Consider the following 22,504-nt stretch of genomic DNA (forward strand, 5'->3'; position numbering starts at 1 on the left):
CGTAACATCACTTTAATATAATACCGATGGGTACAACACTGTCGTAACTTACTACCGCAGGACGTAACATCAATCATAATATATTACTGCAGAGCATAACATTGACGTAATATTGTGGGGCGTAACATTATTCCCCCCTTTGGAACATTCGTCCTCGAATGTTGACTGATGCACTTATCATTTTCATAACTTATATCTTCCGAATACTTTAGAACTTCCCTTGCCATCTAGGCAAATGTTCTGTGAATGAGTCCAAAATTCTAGGGCATTCCCCCCTTAGGCCTCCTTCTCACACCACAACTTGTACTCGGAATCTTTCTAATCTCGTAACTGTTACTACCTTTCATCATGCAGCATGTATAATTTTGACCTTGTAAGTGTGCCCAATCTCTAAGATTCATATGTAGAGCTTGCTAAGATGTACCTTTGGGAATATATGAGTATATTGAAGTTCTTCGCTCGGCACTTCGTTGAATTGACGAATATTGCTATATCTCATCGCATAGGTCCGTTTAGTTATCCGTATGAATTCACTACTATAACTCTTACTTAAATTTATCGTTGTTGAGGTATGCTACCAAATCCCATCTTACTCTCATTGCTTGTTCCATATGTATAAATTTATGTCCTTTAATGCTTCCTCATTACTGCTCATCTTTAGAATGACGGCCCAATCTCATCTCATATGTTGTGACTTTTGTTAATCCATTGTTGATTCACCTCAATATTGATCTACAATATACCACTGATAACTTCAGACTTCTCACGCAATACTTTGCCATTAGGGCTTACGTTACATCAAGTAATATTCGAAGTGATTCCCATAATCGTATTTCATAGTGTCTTAATGTGATTCACCATATAGGGGTATCCTAATTTCGTGCCGCCAGCGAAATCTTTTCTCCTTCTCTTTTTTTTTTAAATCATTATTCAAACGAAGGTCCAAACGTCATCCTTTATCTGTCACAATTATACCCTCATTTTATTACCAGGTCAGCATTTCATTCCTTCTAAATATTATTAATCTTAGACTCTTTTTAGTTCATTCAGGCTATACTGAACTTTCACTAACTTAGAGAAACCATGACCTCTATTATTTCCATGGACTAAATCTCGAGGACTTATCCATGCTCGTCACCTTTTCACTTGACTTTCCTCATCCTTACTCATGTTTCTTTAATACTTTGTCACTCTACCATACTTTAACTTGTGACTTATACATATCCATTTATACTACTTGCAACTTTCCTTTAACTTGTTTGCACCATAGATTTCCTTATGTTATTCTGGAACGTCCAGCGAGACATCACACAGTATCCAACTTTTCTCTACTCTCTTAACTAGATCTCTTAGTATTTAGAAACCATAGGCTGGAAGACATGTCGCCGACGATACCGCTATCACTCCTGGTTATTGGATCCCCATGCTTATAGCCTTCTATCCGAAGTATGGATTATTCACGATCTTTTACCTTTGAGTATCTTGTTCACCTTTACCTTACTTACCTTAAAATTTCACATCGTATATTCTATCTCTTTCCTGACCTCGCTTCCACCTAGGTGTAATTCACGTCCATAACTTGAAGCTCTATTATAATAATCGCACCTCTGTTACATACACAATCCGATGGGAGCTTCTTACTGACTTCTTATGAGGCTGGTACTTCTTCTAACTGGCTTTTTTGTAGAGCCATTATAGATTATGGTTGTTATGTTATTTCTCTTGAACGTCTGATATTAATAGTGATTCTGTCATGTTCTCAAGCACAACTTCTATATTTTTTTCTAGGTCCAATAATCAGACTCCTGATTTACTTAGGTGATGTAATCTTTTAGTTCCCTTTTCCTTCTAATCAGCCTTTACGTAGGCTTAAGCTATCTTCTGATCCATGGCTCATGGTATCAGTTATTACCTTAGCCTTTCATGGGCATTATGGAATATCCATGATACAATCTTCTAATAATTCAATCCTTTGTCTATGCCCTGGGCTTAATTCTTTCTTTTATCTTATACTGGAGTCTTCTATGGCTGTGTGATTATCAACAAATATGTTTCCTGGATAATGTTCCAAAATCTTGAGTGTATCCATAACGTACTAACTCTGGATCATTGATCAAATAATTCTTTCATTCCGTCTTAGCTTTCTTTCAACATAAGTTATTACTTTTCCTGGTCTTTCTGCCCCCTTGTTGCGTCCATATTTAGCTTATCATAGTGCCCACACTTGCCAGAGTTCTCATACAACTCATATGATATCGAATATTACTTTTAGTTATTACTTCCCATTCATTAGTCACGGTAGGTGCCATTTTCCTTTGGAATGCTTACAATGTATGTACGAGATTGTTGTTACATGACCATTTCCTCTTTAGGTAGTTGTGCTTAGGTTGAAGCCTTCTTTTTATCTCCTCAGCTAGTCTTTTGTTGTAGTATTTAGGGAGAACCCTTGACTCTCGTAAAGCTGTGAGCTTATAATAGACTTTTTTTTATGTCTTTACTTGCCTATAATCATCCGTAAATGCTTACTTCTATGCCCTTGGCTTGTATGGTTGCTTCTGAACTGATATTTTGACTGTCTTCCTAGTGGAACTTTCTTGTATTCCCATAACACTCATATGGTACCTTTTACTACCCCAACTCTTGTCTGAATATATCTCAAGTATTATAATGATATTCTTTGAGGCTGAATTCTCCATGTTGGGTTTTACTATGTTTATCTTACATGATCTGATGACTCGTCCGTAACCCCATGTTTAACCATAACTGGGATCTTCCTGACCAACTACTAACTACTCGTTGGCCCATTCTCATATTAATATTCCTCGTAATCTTTCTTGGGTTATTTCCATGGTCTTAACTTACGTCTCGCGCTGGCTCCTTATTTATCAATAACATTCCGGGCAGGAACCTTTACTTCCTTTACCATTCCATAGTCACTAGAACTACTTAATTCTGACTTCATGCCACATCACTCCATATTCCCCCTTTTAGGGGTGTACTAAGATTTGAAGCCATGAGGATCTACCTATAGATGATTTACCTCTTCATCTTTGGCATCCTTTCATATCATCGATGACCCTTACTCGCCTAGCAGTAATCCTTCCGTACCAACGATACCAAAATTCCTTACTCACGAGGGTGAAACTTAGTATAACTGGCACATACAGTCCCTTAAGCTGAACGTTACTCACATTGCTTGTTGTAGGGAAGCGTCTTCCTAAATGACCATTCTCTGAATTTCTCATGAATCTTCCTTTGTCGTCCATTCTATTATTGGCAGAACAAAATTTGAAATTCTTATGATGGTGACTATCATCAGTCACTCAGTCCCTAATTTATATTTAATTTATCTCGTTTATCAGTCCATACTGATTTCTGTTACTCTGGGGATTAACTCTCCCCTCTTGTAGTCACGTTGGAGTCACGAACTTATTTCTCAAAATGAGGATATAACCTTATGGCCTATACTCTTTCGTTGTCTTAAGACCCATCACCTTTCGTCTCTTTCTTCATTTGACTATAGGTTCTGTAACATTGTCATCATTTTTTTTTGACCTACCGTTATTATCTGTGTATCATATCTTACTCATAATGCTTCATTAAGTCTCTTCTTATTACTTTGCTAATATTTATGCATATCCCTTTTCTTGTGAAAACTTCAATATGACATTCTTTCGGTTTTAGTTTTCCTTTGATCCATCTAGTGGCTCTTCAACTTGCTTAACGTTCTCGCTTTACTAGTGATGCGAGCCACACTAAGGTAATATTTATCTCTTCAAGGCTTATAGTGTCTGTCTTGTAGTACTCATACCTGGCTACACTATTTTAGAGTGCACCATCTAGGTGTCTCATAAAGTGATCTATTAGCATATTTGCAATATCCTTCAAAAATGTCAACTGACGCAAACAATTCATCCATCATATCTTCTTATACTACTTCTGTTAATCCCCATAGGGAATATTTGGAAGGGGTGCAACCAATTGTATATACCTCTATTACTATTGAATATAACTCAAAAGCTTATGTTCCTCTGCCTCAATTATAAACGTTGTTAACCTTCATTAACTGGGCGCATCGTACACTTCTTCATCTTGCTTCTTTTTATTGTTGAAACTTGTATTTGTCCTTTTAATCTCTCATTGTATTTCACCATAAAGGTGGATAGACATTCTTGCCTTAAGGCTCCTTATGAAGAGGCTTACACCTTTTAGTACGCACATGATCTGCTGAAAACCTCATATTTACTTATCATAAGCATGATACAAAGCCGAGTTCCTCTAATTTAACACTTTCACAGCTATATCTCTTATTGATCATCTTTCTGAACGTAGGTATCATCTTATTACGAATAAAAATAGAAGCTCGGGACTTGGATTCTTATAAGTGAGCTCTACCACACGATCTATAGTAAGAATAAAGAGTGACAGTCTTAAATGCCCTGTAGCCTCCTGCTTATAAGTGTGGTGCACGACACACCCATAAACAAGACTCTACTAGACACAGCTTGTAGACTCCCTAGGATAGAACTGCTCTGATACTACTTTTGTCACGCCCCTGAACCTGGGAGCGAGACCGGCACCTAGTACCTCACCTATCCTTGTGTACCAACTTGCGACTAAGGAACTCTGAACATGTGATTTCATACTTTGGCCATGGGCCACATTGTAAGACAGCTGCGAATGCTAACTAACTCTCAATATACAATTTGGCCGACAAGGCCGTCATATTTATTACAGCTGACAAACCAACCAAATATACATACAAGGCCTGAAAGCCCAACATACTGCACTAACTGACAAGATATGTCTACAAGCCTCTACTGATGGATACGCTGTGATCGGAATGGCTCTCCGACCTACTCATGACATATATACACAAGATATACATAAGGCTCTAGACTCGGAAACTCCGAAAGGCATGGAGCTTACCGATCAAGCTGAACTTGGGCAACACTTATTGAAGAGGCCTACTCGTCTGTCTATCTGACCTGCACGCATGAAATGCAGCGCCCCCAGAAAAGGGACGTCAGTACGAAATAATGTACTGAGTATGTAAGGCAATATACTGAAAGCTGAAACTGAACTGATAATATAATAACTGCAAGTAGCTGGAAGTCAAAGATAATCTGAAGATAAGCTTACCTGCTGATACTGACTCAACTCTCTCAATAAAGTAAGTAAAATAGTTGTCCGGCCCTGTAAGGCTCGGTATATATATATATATATATCTGCTCTGCCATAGTAGGCTCGCTCATAAGCGCTCGGCCATACTAGGCTCTGAATCTCGACCAACTGGGCTCGCTTATAAGCACTCGGCCACAGTAGGATCATCATATAACATACCATCTGATCAGAGGTTGCCCAATAGGGGCCTGCCCATCGATTATAGCTCGATGGTAATGAAAATACTTTTAATACAGTATATATGTAACTTATCTACTCTCTTGACTGAAAGAAGGAAATACTCAACTGAATATGAAATCCCGATAAGGAGAATATTATAACTTACAACACTAGAAAAATATACGCAATTTGCGAGACTAGCAAAATATACGTAAATTCCGGTATGTGAATGTAATGACGAGATCATGTCAAATGAAAGAAGAGCTTAGCCTTAACATACCTGAGCGAAAAAACATCTTTCTTCCTTTTCTTGTTTAGTTGAGCTTTTCTGAAAGGCCTTTTACCAAATGGGCTGCTTGTGGACTATACTAGGATGAAAACATGAAATACTGCACTTGTTCCTTTATGAAATACTTCATCTACTTCCAAGTCAACTCAATCCAATATGCCGAATCAATGTACAACAAAGATAGGACTTTCTTTGAGCAACTTCAATTGTAAGAACTAATGCAAGTACTACGGTGGTCAATATGCCCCCAAATGTAATCCATTAAATCTAATATTTTACTATTTATATGCAGGTTTGATCAAGGTCTCATTTGGCTTCACAAAATCTTGTTGTTAAAAAAAATCACAAAGACATAAATCTATAACTTTTATGAAGACCTAGATTTCTAGTTTTGCTATCTATTGTGTCGAAAATGGGTGTCAACTGGTCCTCCAAATCTTTCCGTTACAAGCATATTAAAACATGCAGGTAACTAATGAAAAGTCCACATCTCTTTGCCACCTAATTAATGGCTTTAAGAGTCATCTTAAGTTACAGGGGGAGGCTTCCACGTTTGTTTTATAATTCTTATCCAAAAATAATCACTAATTATTAATTAACTAGGTAATGTCCCATTATCCGGTAATTAACCAATTACACGTGTAATTAAAAATTATTTCAAATTACTTAATATTCTACTTTCTAAAATACTTCATATATATACTTTATATATTGTACTATCGTGGTCATATGGTACCTCGCATAGTACTAGTTCATAATTATCGGGTAATTTATCTCGAGCCGTATTTTACCCCAACATGCCAAACTTCAACAAAATTCGTTTTCTTTGATATTACTTATCCTCTTAACTTCACGAATTTACTCATCACTTATAATCCTTATAATCCTCAAATAATCTTTTCCTTGGACTGATGTCAATTACTTTACGACAAATTCAACGTACATTACTGCAGGGTGCAACATCGTCGTAACTTATTACTGCGAAGCGTAACATCACTTTAATATAATACCGATGGGTACAACACTGTCGTAACTTACTACCGCAGGATGTAACATCAATCGTAATATATTACTGCAGAGCATAACATTGACGTAATATTGTGGGGTGTAACATTTTCCATGCATTTCTTGTCAAATTAGTAGAATAATACCATATAAACGAGTTTTGGTTCAAAAAATTTTACCTCCTCGAAAGCTCCCTTGAATTCTCTCTCAAAAACCTCCCAAAAAGCTTCAATCCCGGGTGAAAATGGTGAAAGATAGAGCTGAAATCGCGAAGGGACCTTTATACAGGTTCTGGCCCAGGGTTTCCACACCTGTGGCCTTTTCCTCAGACCTACGGACCTGCACCTATGGTCCCAGGTGCGCATCTGCGGAATTCACTTATTGCACTGAGGCTGCACCTGCGCTTCACTTACCGCACCTGCGGTCGTGCAGGTGCACTTAACCTCTCACACCTGCAACTTCTGGCTTTCCCTCATCTAGCTGCATCTGCGGATGACCATACGCTTATATGGTCCCGCACCTGCGGTCCCCAATCTGCAGGTGCGGTTATGACAGTAATTCAGCAGCTTTAGCTACATGCTATAACTCTCAACTCCCCGTCAACCATCCGTAATCATCTCGAGGCCCCCGGGACCTCAACCAAAAGTACGAACAAGTCATATACCACTATTCAAACTTGTTCCAATCTTCGGAACACTCGAAACAAAATCGAATCATCAAACCACCCTCGGATTCAAGCCTAAGGATTCCAAACCTTCTGAATTCCGCATTCGATCAAAACGTCTATCAAACCTCGTCCGAATGACCCGAAATTTTGCACACACGTCCCAAATGACACCACACACCTACTCAAACTTTTAGAATTCCATTCCGACCCCTATATCAAAATCTCACTATCGAACCGGAGACTTCAAAAACTCAACCTTCGGCATTTCAAGCCTAAATAAGCTACGGACCTCCAAAACACATTCCGAATATGTCAATAAGCTCGAAATCACCCAATAGAGCTAACGGAACCAATAGAATTCCATTCTGAGGCCGTCTTCACACAGCTCCGACTACGGTCCAACTTCTAAAGTTTAAACTCTCATGTAGGGAATAAGTGTCCCAAAACTCTCCGAAACCCAAAACGAATCCTCGCAACAACTCACAATAGCTAAAACAAACAGGGGGAAAACAGTTAATAGGGGATTGGGGCGTTAATTCTTAAAACGACCGGTCGAGTCGTTATAGTTTCCCCATCATTCTACGAACTTAATGGCCTACGAATGGAATCTAGCCTGTGGAAATCCAAATGTAGGCCCATGTTGAACCTTAAGGAAAAACCACTTAGCCTTAAGTATTGCTAGACTTATTTGATACAAGTAGCATGAACGCTTTAACTTCATACATTAACATGGAATACGAAACTTAGGTAGGAAATGAATTATTGAACTTTTCGTAGTTTTATTTAGGTGCGATTAATAATAAATCATCACGGCTATGGGTACGGTTCCCATGGCATGGTCGTGATACATAATCCCCAATTCGGGTATGCATTTCATGTGACCTGACCATAACTTCGAACAATAATAAAATAAATATGCTGCAAATCGCGGGTGCATTTCACGTGACGCGGTTCACAATATGTACAAAAACAAACGAGTGTACGACATCGTGACTTGCTCAAACAAATCCATAAATATTAAAAGTGGTTAAAAAGTTAAAAAAACACTATAGATTTTAAACATGTATTAATCAGATAATGAGGCCAATTATTAATAGTTAAGCGCCTGTGCTAAAACCACGGAACTCGGGAGTGCCTCACACCTTCTCCCAGGTGAATTGAATTCCTTACCCGGTGTTTTGATTTTGCACACGTTAAAACGGAGTCAATTTCCTGGATTTGAGATTTAAAATAAACCGGTGACTTGGGACACCATAACAATTATTCCAAGTGGCGACTCTGAAATAAATAAATAATTCCATTTCGAAAAATGTCACTTTAATTAGAAAAACTCTTATCCCCTCGGGAAAAAGGAGGTGTGATAGCGCTCACATATCACAGAAGTATTACAATAGTACCAAATCCTAAGGGGATTCCCACCACACAAGGTTAGGCAAGCCACTTACATTGAATCAAGCTCAATCAATCAGTCAGAATGCCTTTTCCATGATTTTCCGACTCTGAATTTCCCAAATCTAGCCAAAAGCAATTACATACAATAAATATAACTATAAGAAACTAATCTAATTAACAAAATCAAAACATTAGCAAGAAATTAGAAATTCGCCCCAAAATGTCTATCCGAGCCCATATCTCGGAATCGAGTAAAAATCACAAAATACGAATACCCATTCACTCACGAGTTCACTCATACCAAAATCACTCAAATCTGATGTCAAAATCCCAATCAAAACTCAAACATTCAGTTGAAGAACTTTCCAACTTTTTCCCCAATTTTCTCGCCCCAGTTCCTTAATTAAATGATGAAATCAACTATAGATTAGTGAAATATAACCATAAATGAGATAAGAATGGTTACCCAATAGCTTCCTCTGAAAATCCTTCAAATAATAGCCCAAATCCAAGCTCTCAAAGTCCCAAAATGAAAAATGGGATAAAACCCTCGAACTTAGCCTTTTCTACCCAGCGATATCGCTTCTGTGAGGAGTTCACCGATTCTGCGGTTCTGCACCTATGGAAAGACCATCACAGTTGTGGTCTTCACTTAAGTCCCTATATTCCGCTTCTGTGGTTCAAAGACCACTTCTGCGGGTACGCATCTGTGCAAATGCCTCTGCTTTTGCGGAAAGGCCTCCCATGCACTCATCCGGTTCTGCGATCACTCTTCCGCAGAAGCGACTCCGCTTTTGCGGCCTTCACGTCGCATCTGCGACCACTGTCAATTTCCCCAGCCCCGCATCTGCATCCACTGGCAATTTGTTTTCAATCTTGCGCAGGTGTGATTACACCAGAACTGGTGCCTTTAGCCATTCTCCCAAATCCAAATTTGATTTGTTAGCCTTCTGGAACCCACCCGAGGCCCCTGAGACCTCGACCAAATATACCAACAAGTCCTATAACACCATACAAACTTAGTCAAGCCCTCAAATCACATAAAACAACGCTAAAAACATGAATCACCCTCCAATTCAAACTTAATGAACTTTGAAACTTCAAACTTCTAGAACCGACGCCAAAATCTATCAAACCACGTTCGAATCACTTCAAATATTGCACACAAGTCATATTCGATATTACGGACCCACTCCAACTTCCGGAATCGGAATCTGACTTTGATATAAAAAATTCCACTCCCTGTCTCTTCCCAAAAATTTAACTTTTGCCATTTCAAGCCTAATTCAGCTACATGTCTACAATTCACAATCCGGGCACGCTTCTATGTCTAAAATCACCCGACAGAGCTAAGGGAACCAATGAAACTCAATTCTGGAGTCGTCTTTACACATTTCCAGCTACGGTCAAAATCCTAAAACTTAAATAGGGGATCGGTGCTAGTACTCTCAAAATGACCGGTCGTGTTGTTACATCCTTCCCCTCTTAAAATAATCGTTCGTCCTCAAATGAGTATAGAGACATACCTAAAGTGGTGAAAAGATGAGGATAACGGCTGTGCATATCATGCTCGGGCTCCCAAGTCGCCGCCTTAACCGACTGACCCCTCCACTAAACTTCACGAAAGCAATTTTGACCTCAGCTTTCGAGCATGCTTGTCCAAAATAACCACCAGCTCCTCAACATAAGATAAATCCTTGTCCAACTGGACTGAGCTGAAATCCAACACATGAGATGGATCGGCATGATACTTTTGGATCATAGAAACATGAAATACCGGACGGACTCCTGCCAGGCTGGGAGGCAAGGCAAGCTCATATGCAACCTCCTCAACAGCCGCAACACCTCGAACGGGCCAATAAACCTTGGGTTCAGCTTGCCCTTCTTCCCGAACATCATAACACCCTTCATGGGTGACACCCAAAGTAAGAGCCACTCCCCAACCAAGAATGCAACATCGCGAACCTTCTAATCCGCATAACTCTTCTGTTTGGAGTGGGCTATGCAAAGTCGATCCTGAATCACCTTTACCTTAGCATCCTGGACCAAGTCTGTACCTAGTAGCCTAACCTCACCCGGCTCGAACAAATCCACTGGAGACCGACACCTCCTACCATACAGAGCCTCACACGGTACCATCTGAATGCTCGACTAATAACTGTTGTGGTAGGAAAAATCCGCAAGTGGCAAGAACTGATCGCAAGAACCTCCAAACTCTATCACATGCGCACAGAGCATATCCTCTAATATCTAAATAGTTCCCTTAGACTGTCCGTCCGTCTGAGGGTAAAATGTTGTGCTCAACTCCACCCGAGTGTTGTACGACCCTTCAGAATCGTGATGTAAAATGCGTACCCCGAAAAGAGATACGCCATGAAGCCTCACAATCTCACGGATATAAACTCGAACCAGCTGCTCGGAAGAATAAGTAGTCATCACAGGAATGAAATGTGCTGACTTGGTCAGCCTATCCACAGTCACCCAAACTGCATCAAACTTCCTCTGGATCCGTGGAAGCCCAACAACAAAATCCATAGTGATATGCTCCCTTTTCCACTTCGGGATCTCTAACTTTTGAAGCAATCCACCTGGTCGTAAATGCTCATATTTCACCTGCTGGCAATTTAGACACCGAGCTACACACTCTACTATGTCCTTCTTCATTCTCCTCTACCAATAATGCTACCTCAAGTCCTGATACATCTTTGCGCACCCTGATGAATGGAGTACCACAAACTGTGAGCCTCTTAGAGAATCAACTCACGCAATCCATCTACATAGGGCACAGATAGCCTGCCCTACATCCTCAATGCACCATCATCTCTAGTAGTGACCTCCTTAGCATCACTGTGCTGAATCGTGTCCTTAAAGACAAACAAATGGGGGTCTGACGCTAATCGTGGCCTACTCCACACCACTAAAAAGTAGCAAGAGAGGGTCGCAATAGCTTTTACAATATTTTGGGTCGGGATCAATTTTCACAGAAAGCTAGAAAGGGAGTTGAGTATCTATTTAGGTTGGGATTGCGTATTGGTTCCAAATTGCACTTCTATTCATTTTTGGGTTTTCTTTTATAATTCTACTATTATCAAACTACAAATTATAACTGCAACTAGATTAAACTAAGAGTAAAATGCTACAAGTTGTTCAAATATTCTAAAAGGCACTAGGGTAGTGACTTTCACCTAGGTGGCCAATTGATGGGTAATTGCGTCTAAGACACGATTGACATTATTGGGGAATATGTTATAACCGTTGCTCGATATTACCCACTCTCACACCTCTCGGTTAAAAGAATGATTTTGCCCAATTGACTTTCTCAAGACCAATTGGGTATGCATATTTGCTCAAGCAACTAGGGTTCAAGTCAGGTATTACTCTCTCGAGGTTTAATCCTTTAATTGGGACTATCAATTCTCTTGAATCCATCACAATTCCTTGTTGGATCAATTTCGGAGACTTAGGCTCTCTTTCTCAAGAAGAGCCCAAGTCAACTTAGCACAAACTAGTGTTTGTAACCACTAATTCAGTAATTAAACCATTAAATTGACCCAAATAGCAAATAATCATAGTCAATCTAACCCTAAATTGCAACACCCATCAATTACCCAGACTAGGGTTGAGCCACAACCCTAGCTAATGGGTCTAGCTACTTATACTTGAAGAGAAAAACAGAGAAATAGATGAAGATGAACACATATTAATTAATTGCTAAGCTAAATACAAAGATTCAATGATAAAAAGTAAGTAGAAATGCCCAAAATGGCTACAAGATACGTTCCCACGAGTGCAGCAGCTATTCTAAAATGTCTAATACCCAAAAAATGGAAAACGATTCTATTTATACTAAGCTGAAAAAACTGGACAAAAATGCCCCTGCGGGGTTAGTGCGGACCGCACAAAATGGTGTGCGGACGCACTAGGCTCTTGAACTTGAAAACTTGGCTCTCTGAACTCAAGCTTCGTGGGCCGCACAGAATGGACTGCGGCTGCGGAGGCTTCTAGTGCGGTCCGCACAAACTGGACCGCGGACCGCATAGGCTTAAAAGCTCCAACTTCACCCTCTCTGAACCTTGACTCTGTGGACCGCATAAAATGGTAGTGCGGCCGCATTGCCTTTAGTGCGGACCGCACAAAACCTTATGCGGTCGCACTGCCTTAATTCCTGAAGTACCAGCTCTCTGAATCTCCCTAGTGCGGACCACACAAAGTGTAGTGCGGCCGCACTAGGCTTGTTTTTCCTGAGTTTGTCTTGTCTTTGGTACTTGTGCAAGTTTCACTCCTTTTGAGCTGATCTTTGACATCTTGTCACTTTATTGATCAAACCTGCAATCAAGTACAACTTATGAGCCTTTTGAGACTATTTTGTATGAGTTTATAATTAAAGCGTAAGCAAGAAGAAGTATAAAATGCGTCAAAATCTCTAGTTATCAACTCCCCTAAACTTACGTTTTTGCTTGTCCTCAAGCAAACAAAATAAGACCCACCCCTTAAGGGAAAATCCAAGAAATTTTCAGCTATCCTAAAGCAACCTCACTATCATCAATTGGGACTAACAATTGCCCTCAATACAAATGAGTCATTAACAACATTTAACCTTTGAAAAATCATGGATCAAGTGCGATACAAGAGCTTCAAGAGTTGACTCAACACATCAAAGAACTCTCTCAATTACTTTGGTCATTGTGGAATCCAAACTCACACATCCTCAACTCTCCCTAAGCAAACCTCACCTTTAGAATATTGGCATGCAAAACGAGGCTAATGGAAATTCACTCATCTCTCTCAAGAAAAAGTCACAAGTCCGGCTCTTAGTACCATATGCTTTCCCCTTATGTGAGTATCTACTAATGTAAGCTTCATTCAACTAAGATCATATAGGGCTTTTGTGGAGATATTGTGAAGGCTTTTGGTTCAGGGTAGGACATGTTTTGGTCTAAGTATGTTCCATCTTCCTTTAAGCACTTCTTTTGATTCATTTGGCACACATTCTCTTGACTCTTTGAGTCATTTCACTTCTTTCTAAGGGGTTAGAGAGACATACTGTCACTCTATCTTATGCATTTCAAACCTTTTACTCCTTTCTCAACTTTCCACACCTTTCATTCTTTGTTTTTTCTTGAATCCCTTTTTATTCTTTTTCACTTTGAACATTCTTTTTGTCTTTTGCTTTTCTTTCTTTTTCATTGCCTTTCCTTTTCTTCATTTTTTGTGCCCTTTTACCACCTTGTTGCAATCCTTATCTCTCCCCTCAAACTTATACTTTTTTCATGTGCTAAAGGAAAGATTAGGTGCCAAGAGAGGATATCTTTTAGAACGGGTATAGGCTTGTATCATGGTTTTTGAAAGAAAAAGGTCTAAGGCTCAAAAGGGTTAGCTAGGGATCATATCATTGGTAGGCTATGAAATTGTTCAAACTATCATTTGGATCAAGGAGAGTCTATAATCATGCCTCAAGTCAAAATTCACTTATGGTTTTGCCTCAACAAACATTGAAGGCAAGTTCTAGACCAATGGCTCGGGATTTGGACGTGCAATTCAATTACTCACCACACAAGTTGAGGGATTGCTAAAAACATAGAGTCGGGGGCCCACAACAACCTTAGACACAATTTGAGCATACAATGGTCCCGAAAAATCACTTGATGATTATCGGTCAACACAAGAGTCTCAAGGTCACGATTTTCACCATCCTAAACACAACAATTTATTTTTGACCATGAGATCAAAGGCAAATGTGTTAGGCCCAGTTGAAGTTTTGCTTGAGGCACCCTTAACTACTAACTATTAAAAACAAAAAAGAAACATGGACTCAAACCCTTAAAAAGGTTGTCATGCTATCTATCATTGGAAAGAGCCACCCAGTTCACACAAAACTCTACCTTTGGAAAGAACCGTGGCATTAAGAAAACCAAAGGCTTATTGAAAACGTCCAAAACAAAACAAAAGCTATGAACATAAATAAGAAGCTAAAAACGAAAAAAATTGCGGAAACTAGAATGAATATATACAAGAGGGGATTTGAATATACAATAGATGGGATGAATATGTACAATGAAACATAACTTTATATACAGACCCAAAGTAAAATAAAAATGCGATAAATGTGACTAAATATCAAATTATATACAAACCAAAATGAAAAATCAAGAAAGCATAAAAATGTATCAATATATATACAGTCATCCAAAATGTAGGGCCGACCCCCTCAAATGAAAGCTGGCATTGTTCCCAATGCCAACTAGTCTAAATAAAGCATCAAAATGATAAGAGGAAAAAGGATATAGAAGACTCCCTAAGCCCTGTCTGTCTGCATATGATCATGAGTGGTCCATGGGTCCTCTGTGTGCTCGGGAACCTCAGACTGGTTCCTGATGGTCTGCTCCTCCGCTACTAGGACTTGGGCCTGGACCTCGACAGGCTCTGGAACTGGTACATCCTATGGCTGACTAGAGGAAGTCTCCTGTGGGTCCGCCAATTGGATGATAGCATCATCAGCTCTAGGAATCATCCTCCTCCTCTTCGGAGGCCTCTGTGTCTGCTCCTGCTGTGGCTGAGCTGCTGGAACTGGGTCCTCGAGCAATAAGTCTAAAGGCAGTTGATCTGCCTTCAGTCTGTCAACATCTGCACGCAGCTCCCTCATGGACTCCTTGGAGGCCCGTGTCTTCCGCAGCTTCTTGTGCTCCTGAGCAAGCTCCTTGAGAGTCTTGCTATGTGAACCAACTGCCTTTGAGAGCACAGGCTGAGTGTCGAGGATCTTCTTCTGATTATCAAGTATCTCCTTGAGCGATGTCTATCGAATGTGGCATCTGTGGAGCTGGGGGAATCGACTGAGCCTCTACAGTAGCAGTCAAGATGGACAACTTGGATGAGGCAGTCTGCATCCAGTTGTTGATACTCAAAAGTGCTTGGCTCAGATGGTGGGCAGTAATAGGATGGGCCCGGGAAGAGGGGACCTCCGAGCCTGCTGATATGGATGGACCAGCAGGAATAGCTGTGGATGTGGAAGGTCCGGAGGGATGTCAGCAAGAGTGGAGGTAGGCTCAGCAGGGACCTCTACCATAACTCGCTCTTCAGATTGGCCAGTTAGAGTAGAAATAGGAGTTTTGTAGTTCTTGCTCTTGGGGTTGTCATCCCCCTTCATGCTATACCAGGAAAATGGGGTTGTCGCCTTAACCTTGATGTCATAGGGTCTCTTGTCCACCTCCAATTCCCGAAAGTACATTGTGAGGAAGCTAGGAAAAGGGTAGTTTCGGTCATGCTCTGCTCCCACTATAGTGATAATCCGAGACATCACATTCCCTACGTTGATGGGGTACCCTACCATAATAGAAGCCACTAACACAGCCCGGTGGAGAGGGAGGGTGTTGTCATGAGTGGTAGGGTCCAACCGGCTACAAACAAAAGTCTCTCATCCCCTCGCCTCAAAGTTCAAGCTCCTTCTCAATATTTTGACTCTAACAGTCAACCAGTTGGGACACTACCTGGGATTGCCAGGTACTGTGCTAGCCATGTACGGACCTCATCGCCCATTTCCAGCTTTACCATATACAATGTCTCATCCTCCTCATTGAATCCCAGATACTCATTTATCGACTTCCCATCAAATAGCACCTTCAAGTTTCGAACCTTGGTCAGTTTGGATCCCTTTTTGATGTGGGCTACATTGCAATAAAACTCCTTGACCAAGTGTTCATTGGCGTCTACACAATCATCCATGAAATGTTCCCAGCCCACTCTAGTTCTAACTGAATTTGCACGTCGTGGTTGTGTGGTAATAGGTCTCTATCTATGAAGCTCCTCTCCGGGATCAATTTTCTCACCGGCCACCGCTCCCTAAACTTATGGTACGCCACTTCACTTACAAACCTATCCTCCCAAGTTTCGGGCTTCCTAGTTCTAGCAATGCCTCCCACCTAAGGCTCACCTCCTTCAGCTACCTCCTTATTTCCTTGTACTTCCTCCTCACCTCCTTCTGCACCCTCCCCGGATAATGAAGTTGTGGGAGAGGTGGAGTATTCCCCACTACCGGCTGCTGAGCCCTCATACGACCCAAAAAAATATCAGTTGGTGCTTGGGCAGTGGGTGATGGTGGAGGAGTGTCTCTCAATCGATGCCTTTCCGGCCAGTCAGGGATGTATTTAGGTATAGAATCCGAAGAGATTTCCTGGGAGGGCACGTACTCATTCCCTGACATGTCAATGGCCCTATCAGCTGCTTTTATGGCCTTTCTCATATTCTTGATGTTTTGCCACGCTTGGGCAGTGAGTCGTACCATTTTCTGCTTTCCACTCCGAGAGGATTCACCTCTGTCGGGTTGTTTCGAGCCTTTTCCTCGTTGTTTACCCATATCCTACAAGCACAACCAAATGAACTCGTTAATATCATTACAGCTGTTGAAAGCAGTGTTACAGAATGAGTTGCAGATCAGGCATGAAGAATTGCAGACAGTTGCAGAAAACAGTCCCGTGCGGACCGCACAAAATGGAGTACGACCGCACAAGGGTCAGTGCGGACCGCATAAAATTGACCGCGGTATGCACAGGGGTGGGGTTTAGAATACCCACCCTCTGTATCTTGATAGTGCGGACCGCACAAAACAGTAGTGCGGCTGCACAGGGGCCAGCGCGAACCGCACAAAATTTAGTGCGGCCGCACTGCCCAATGTTCAGCTTCCCAGAAGTTCTTTAGTGCGGTCCGCATAAAATGGTACTCCGGACCGCATTGGGGCACCGCGAACTGCACAAAAACGACCGCGGTCCGCACTAAATGCCCAGTTTTGGCACTGAGTTAGGGTTCATGCGATTTTTGCTTTTAAGTCCAAATTTTCACCTAATGAGTGTCCCTAAGTGATTGCCCAGTCCATTACACTAACTAAGTCAACATGAATCCAAAATTAAACTACTCTAACCTAATAAATTAAGAAAATACGGGAATGAGAAGAACTAAAAAGCTAAGAAGGAATGAAAATTAAATGAAATTAACAAAATTAAACAAGTAAAAGGAAGATTTTGTTACTAGATTATGAGATGAAGTGAAACTAATCAATGCCAAGCAAGTAATTACGATCAAATGCAAGGGATGAACAGTATTAGTATGCTCTGAGAGTTAAAATTTCGAAAAGGGTAACAAGAGACACTCAAGATCTATTTATAGAAAAGCCCCTGGGGCCCAGTCTGACCTACCAGTGCGGACTGCACAAAATGGACCACGGTCCACACTGAACTGTTTGGCTCAAGTTTGAGAAGGCAACACTCTGCGGTCCGCACAAAATGGACTGCGTCCATAGAGGTCCACCGCGGACCGCACAAAATGTAGTGCGACCGCGGTGGCAAACTTCAGAGAGGCTTCATTTTACCCACACCAGTGCGGTTCGCACAAAATGTACTGCGGCCGTACTGGCAACTTCAGAGACCTGTGCATTTTTTCCACTATGTCTTGCACTGCATCAACACAACCCTGTAACATCTCACAACCAGTTAACCCAAAAATCAATCCTATAATTCAAAGAAAATCAAATAAAGCAAAAAGAAAAACACATGGGTTGCCTCCCAAGAAGCGCTTGATTTAACGTCGTGGCACGACGCAGGTTACCATCACATCATTTGAAATGAAGAAGTGCCACCACGTGGCTGTCATCAATTTTCCCAAGATAATGCTTGACTCGGTGCCCGTTAACTCTGAAGACTTAACCATTTTTATTTTTCAAATCAAGAGCACCAAAAGGGGTTACAAACACAACTTCAAATGGCCCACTCCATTTTGATTTAAGCTTTCCCGGAAATAGACGTAACCGAGAGTTGAACAAGAGAACCAAATCACCTACTTTGAACTCCTTTCCATGAGCATATTTATCATGAAGGTACTTTATCTTGTCCTTATACAAGTATGAACTGGAGTAGGCATGGAATCTAAATTCATCAAGTTCATTGAGCTGCTCTACACGAAGATTGGCAGCAACATCCCATTCAAGATTCAACTTCCTCAAAGCCCACATGACCTTATGCTCTAACTGAACCGGAAGATGGCAAGCTTTCCCAAACACCAACCGATACGGAGACATGCCAATCGGAGTTTTGTAAGCCGTACGATAAGCCCATAGAGCGTCATCCAACTTCTTCGACCAATCGGTCCTATTAGCATTGACCATCTTTGATAATATACTTTTGATTTCCCTATTGGAGACTTCCACTTGACCACTTTCTTGAGGGTGATAGGGGGTAGAAATTTTGTGATTGACACCGTACTTAGAAAGCAACGTGTCGAAAGCTCTATTGCAAAAGTGAGACCCCCCATAACTGATAATTGCACGAGGAGTGCCAAACCTTGTGAAAATGCTCTTTTTAACAAATGCAATAACACTCCGGGCTTCATTGTTAGGCAAAGCTACGGCTTCAACCCATTTTGAGACATAGTCAACCGCCACAAGAATGTAAGTGTTCCTACAAGAGCTAACAAATGGGCCCATGAAATCAATGCCCCACACATCAAAAATATCAACCTCAAGGATGGTATTGAGAGGTATCTCATATTTCTTCAAAATTCCACCCGCACTTTGGCATTCATCGCATCTCTTCACAAGCTCACCCACATCTTTTGAACAAATTTGGCCAATAAAACCCACAACTAAGAACTTTAGAAGCCGTCCTCACGCCGCCATGATTGCCACCATAGGGAGAGGAATGACAAGCCTCCAAGATACTCAATTGCTCCTCCTCCGAGACACACCTTCGGATCACACCATCCATGCAAATCTTGAACAAGTATGGCTCATCCCAATAAAAATCCAAACTATCCCGCTTTAGCTTCTTCCTTTGGTTAGAAGAGAGCTCACAAGGGATTATTCTGGTCACAAGGTAATTAACAACATCGGCAAACCATGGCATATAATTCATTGATACCGCAAGGAGTTGTTCATCGGGAAATGAATCATTGATCTCAAGGCCATCATAAGGCCTCCCCTCCTCCTCCAAAACGGGATAAGTGGTTCGCCACTTGGTTCTCACTACCCTTCTGATCCACAATTTCTAGATCAAACTCTTGAAGTAGTAGCACCCATCGCATCAATCTTTCCTTGGAGTCTTTCTTTGTCATCAAGTACCTAAGGGCGGCATGATCGGTGTGCACTATGACTTTGGCCCCTATAAGATACGGCCAAAACTTTTCCATTGCAAACACTATAGCCAACAACTCTTTCTCGGTAACCGTGTAGTTCCGTTGAGCCTCATTCATTGTCTTGCTTGCATAGTACACCATATGAAACATCTTGTTAACTTTTTGACCCAAGACAGCCCCAACCACAACATCACTTGCATCACACATGAGCTCGAAAGGCAAGCTCCAATTTGGTGCGGTAATGATTGGGGTAGTGGTCAACTTAAGCTTGAGAAGCTCAAATGCTTGCATACATTCCTCATCGAACACAAAGTTTGCATCATTTTCTAGTAGCTTGCACAAGGGGTTTACCACCTTTGAAAAATCTTTTATAAACCTCCGGTAGAACCTCGCGTGCCCAAGAAATCTCTGATCCCCTTGACGGAAATGGGGGGAGGAAGCCTTGAAATCACCTCTATCTTGGCTTTGTCAACTTCAATCCCACACTTTGAAATCTTGTGGCCCAACACTATGACTTCCCTCACCATGAAGTGGCATTTTTCCCAATTAAGTACGAGATTTGTGTCTTCACGTTGGGCCAAAAATCTATCCAAATTTCTCAAACACTTTTCAAAGGAATCACCAACCATACTAAAATCATCCATGAAGACCTCCAAGATATCTTCCACCATGTCGGTGAAAATAGCAATCATGCATTGTTGGAAGGTCGCCAGAGCATTACACAACCCGAACGAAATCCGAGAGAAAGCGAAGGTTTCATATGGACAGGTAAAGGTTGTCTTCTCCTGGTCCTCTAGGCAATTAAGATTTGATTATACCCCGAGTATCCATCCAAAAAGAAATAAAAAGCACGCCCTGTAAGACGATCAAGCATTTGGTCAAAGAATGGCAATGGGAAATGATCCTTTCGGGTCACCTTGTTTAGCTTCCGGTAGTCCATACATACCCTCCATCCAGTAACTGTCCGAGTGGGAATAAGTTCATTGTTGTCATTTGTTACCTCAGTCATACCACCCTTTTTCGGTACGCATTGCACCTGAGAAGTCTATGAGCTATCGGAAATGGGGTACACAACACCGGCATCCAAACACTTGATCACTTCTTTCTTCACCACTTCTTGCATTGCTTCGTTCAATATTCTTTGATGCTCCAAGGAAGGATTTGCATCATCCTCCAAGATAATTTTGTGCATACAGAATGCGGGGTTATTCCCCGAATGTTAGCCAAAGTCCATCCAATTGCCATTTTCTACTTTTGAAGCACCGCCAAAGTGGCCTCAACCTGCATGTTAGTTAGGCAAGAAGAAAGAATAACTGGTAAACTAGAATTTGAGCCTAAGAATTCATACCTGAGGTGTGGAGGAAGTGGTTTCAACTCCAACATCGGTGGCTCCTCAATTGATGGTTTTGTTGGTGGAATTTTCCGGTTTTCAAGATCCAAAGACAATTTTCTAGGCTCATAAGAATAAGAGCCCATTCCATGTAAAGCATTCACGCACTCCACTCGGCTTGCATCCTCATTGACATCAAGATTTAACAATACAGCTTCCAATGGGTCCTCCACATTGATCATTGCACTGGTGTCATCCATTATCATTGCTGTGATGAGGTCAACAAAAGATCACACCTCGGTACTGTTGGTCTGCTTCATAGATTTGCACACATGAAAGACGACCTTTTCATCTCCCACTCGGAAAGTGAGCTCACCCACTTCAACATCAACCAATGCCTTCCCCGTTGCAAGGAAAGGCCTTCCAAAGATAATAGGAACCTAATAGTCCACCTTACAATCCAAAATCACAAAGTCGGCCGACAATATGAATATGTCCACCCGGACAAGCATGTCATCAATAATGCCCAAAGGTCGCTTCATCCATCGATCCGCCATTTGAAGTCTCATTGAGGTTGGCCTAGGTTGCCAGATACCCAAAGTTTTGAAAATCGAGTAGGACATCAAATTGATACTAACTCCCAAGTCACATAGAGCCTTGGCAAAATTCGCACTCCCAATGGTGCAAGGAATGGTGAAAGCACCGGGATTTTCAAGCTTCAAGTCCATTGAATGCACTATAACACTAACTTGTGAGTCATCTTTATAGTTTCACAATCCATAGAATGCTTCTTTGTAACCAAGTCTTTCATAAATTTTGCATAGCCCGGTATTTGTTCAAGTGCCTCCACCAAAGGTACATTAATAGATAAGCTCTTCATCATATCAATGAACTTTTTAAGCTGATTATCATTCTTCTGCTTCACGAGCCTTTGAGGATAAGGTGGAGGTGGCCTTGGCAAGGAGCCTTGGCTTTTGGCACAATCGGCTCCGGCATGTCAATTATGTGTTCCCTAGACGGGTTCACATCATTTTGAGTTTCCACCTCGACTTCTTGAATATCAATCCTCACTTCATTGTTCACATTTTCATCAACCACATATTCAACTACAAAAGGGACTTCGTCATCTTGCAACTCAACATCATCATCAACGACTTGCTTTTGCTTAGAGGCATTCACATCACCGACTCTCCCAGTTCTTTTTGTAACTGTCATAACATGATTGTTCCCACCCGTTGGGTTCACTGCCATATCACTTGGTAGAGCACCCTTCGAGCGAGCATTCAATGACTGAGAGATTTGGCCTAGTTGCACCTCCAAGTTTTGGATAGAGGTGTTGTGAGAAGCTAACTGTGCATCAGAA

Source organism: Nicotiana tabacum, chromosome 22, assembly GCF_000715075.1.
Source record: "Nicotiana tabacum cultivar K326 chromosome 22, ASM71507v2, whole genome shotgun sequence".
In the NCBI taxonomy this organism is placed as follows: Eukaryota; Viridiplantae; Streptophyta; class Magnoliopsida; order Solanales; family Solanaceae; genus Nicotiana; species Nicotiana tabacum.